Genomic DNA, 3,175 nt, shown 5'->3' on the forward strand with positions numbered 1-3,175 from the left:
GATTTTGGAAATGGTTAGTGCTGACGGCAGCACCGCAAGGAGAATGTAATTAACGTCACTGAATTGTACACATCGAAATGATTGAAATGGCAATTTTTTCATTATATGTGTTTTAAAATAAAGAAATTTTTTAATGAGTAAGTTTTTCACATGGAGAGAGGCTGCAGTCCAGACGCCCATCTGGAGATGATAGCAATAGTCCCGATCCTATCAACCAGGGCTAAAGCTGTGGTGGCAGACATGCAAAGGAAGGGACAGGTGCAAACAGAAAAAAAAACAAGGAGGCAATTCTTTTTACCAATTCTCAAAATAATTAAAAACTCTAGTCTTAACTCAAGGAGCCCTGGTGGCATAGTGCCTAAGGCATTTGACTGCTAACCAGAAGGCTGGTGGTTCAAACCCCCTCAGCCACTCCTTGGAAGGAAGACTGGGCAATCTACTTCCGTAGAGATACCGCCTCCGAAACTCAAGGAGGGGTCACTATGAGTTGGAATCAACTCCACAGCAGTGAGTTCGGTTTTATTTTTAAGTCTTAACTCTAGCTCAAATATCAGTATGAAAAGTCAGGTATTTAAAAGTAAAAGCCAGCTATTTGATCTTTATTTTGGTGTTTAGAGGCTGCCACTCCACCAAGGAACACCATCCTGTTCTAAAAGAAAACAGCCTTTTTGCTTTGACCCCAAAATAGAAAAAAAGGAAATCGAGAGCTCCAATTTGCCACATGAGCCTCAAAAACAATTCAGAGCACAGCAGTATGTCCTGCCAACCACTGATCAGCGGTTCCGACCATACTTAATGATAAAATTATGAACTCTAAAGGAGAATGTATTGTTTTTCTCTGAAAGAGCTTCCTTTCTCCAGGGAACAGTGTGGCCTTGTTCAGAATCAAGCCTGGCCCAGAGGCCCCAAGTCATCCTAGATTTCTTGCCTTAGGTGAAAGCAGACAGAGCAGCTGAGGTTAATATGTCCTTTTCCTCAGCGTGTCCACTGAATGCTGGCTGGTGGTTTCAACAAACAAACATGATTTAATAATCAGGATTAGGGAGGCAGAAGGCAGAGGAAAGACTGGACAATAAACCACACACAAAAGAAATGACAGTTTTAATGTGTGGGGGTAAAGGATAAGCAATACTGAGCAAAGATGGAGATGAAAACCGCAAGGCGGGGACATGAAGTATATTCTAGTTCTAGGGGAAAACACTTAAAGCATCATGTGCAGACACTTTACAGACTAAGGAACATGAGTCCAAAGGCAGCCACTCAGCCTCCTTCCCACCAGAAAACGGGCCCAAGTGACACGCTTAGCAGAGGCCTCAGAATTTACAGGCCATGTGCAATCACAGCCATCTCTGTTCTAATGATGATGAGCACATTCCTGGCACCCAACAATGGTAAGACAAGAAGACAATTTCCTCCTCTAGAGTTCTAGGTAAGAGACAAGTCACAACTTCGTAACACTAAACTCTGCAGCTAGACGCTTTTTGGTGAGCTCAGATAGGTCCGTGGTGGATGGGACATTTACCAATGGCATCCATCATTTACCAAGATGGTAAAAATGAGCAGGTCCACATATGTGAATTTTCCAGACAAACCTATATTGTCCACTCTAAGAACCCAAAGGTTAGAATTTTAACCATTTTAAAAGGAAAATTTCCTCACAATGTATTAGATTGAACTGTATGAAATTACCATGCTTGTAGATTTAAAAAAGTTAAATATGAACAATTTCACATAGTTCAGTAATAATTATGGCTTGCAACTTTCCTCTATGGCTGCTGTTGTTGTTAGGTGCCATCGAATTGTCTCCAACTCATAGTGACACTACATACAGCAGAACAATACACCACCTGGTCCCCCGTCAGGTCCACAATCCCTGCTATACATGAGCCCATCGCCGCAGCCACTGTGTCAACCCATCTCGTTGAGAGCCTTCTCCTCTTTCATTGACTCTCCACTTTACAAAGCATGCATCTTTCTCCAAGGAATGATCTCTTCTGACAACATGACCAAAGTATGTGAGGCGAAATCTGGCCATTCTTGCTTCCAAGGAGCATTCCCGGCTATACTTCATCCAGGACAGATTTGTTAGGTCTTTTAGCAGTCCATGGTACTTTCAGCATTCTTCACCAGCACCACAACTCAAAAGCATCAACTTTTCGTCCATCTTCCTTATTCATTGACCAGTTCTCACATGCATATGAGACAATTAAAAATATCATGGCTTGTGTCAGGTGCATCTTAGTCCTTAAAGAGACACCTTTGCTCCTCAGCACTTGAAAGAGATCCTTTGCAGCCAACTTGCCCAGTAGCACAATGTCTAAGGCATGTGACTGCTAATTAGAAGGATGGCGGTTCAAACTCACCAGCCATTCCTTGGAAAGAAGGTTGGGCAATCTACTTCCATAGTGATACCGCCTTGAAAATCCAAGGAGGGGTCGCTATGAGTTGGATCTGACTCCACAGCAGTGTGTTTGGTTTGGTTTGGTTATATGTCATCTGATGTCCTGACTGCTGCTTCCACTGGCATCGATTGTAGAACCAAGCAATGTGAAGTCTCTGACAACTTCAATCTTTTCTCCATTTATCATGAGGCTGCTTATAGGTCCAGTTGTGAGGATTTTTGTTTTCTTTACATTGAGATGTAATCCATACTGCAGACTATTCTTCAATCTTCATCAGTGAGTGCCTCAAGTCATCCTCACTTTCAGCAAGTAAAGGTTGTGTTGTCAGCATATCACAGGTTATTAATTTTTCTTCCTCCAATCCTGATGCCACATTATTCTTCATATAGTCCAGCTACTCGGATTATTTGCTCAGCATATAGATTGAAAAAGTATGGTGAATGGATACAACCCTGACACACTCCCTTGATTTTGAACCATGCAGTGTCCTCTTGTTCTGTTCGAATGATAGCCTCCTGGTATACAAACAGGTTCCTCATGAGTACAATTAAGTGTTCTGGAATTTCCATTCTTCTCCATATTATCCACAGTTTGTTATGATCTGCACGATCAAATGCTTTTGCATAGTCAATAAAACACAGGCAAACATCTTTCTGGTATTCTTTGCTTTGAGCCAAGATCCATCTGATATCAGCAATGATATCCCTTGTTCCATGTCCTCTTCTGAATCCAGCTTGCATTTCTGGAAGTTCTCTGTCAATATACTGCTGCAA

Source organism: Orycteropus afer, unplaced genomic scaffold (assembly GCF_000298275.1).
Source record: "Orycteropus afer afer isolate SDZICR_OR568_19922 unplaced genomic scaffold, OryAfe1.0 scaffold00176, whole genome shotgun sequence".
Lineage (NCBI taxonomy): Eukaryota > Metazoa > Chordata > Mammalia > Tubulidentata > Orycteropodidae > Orycteropus > Orycteropus afer.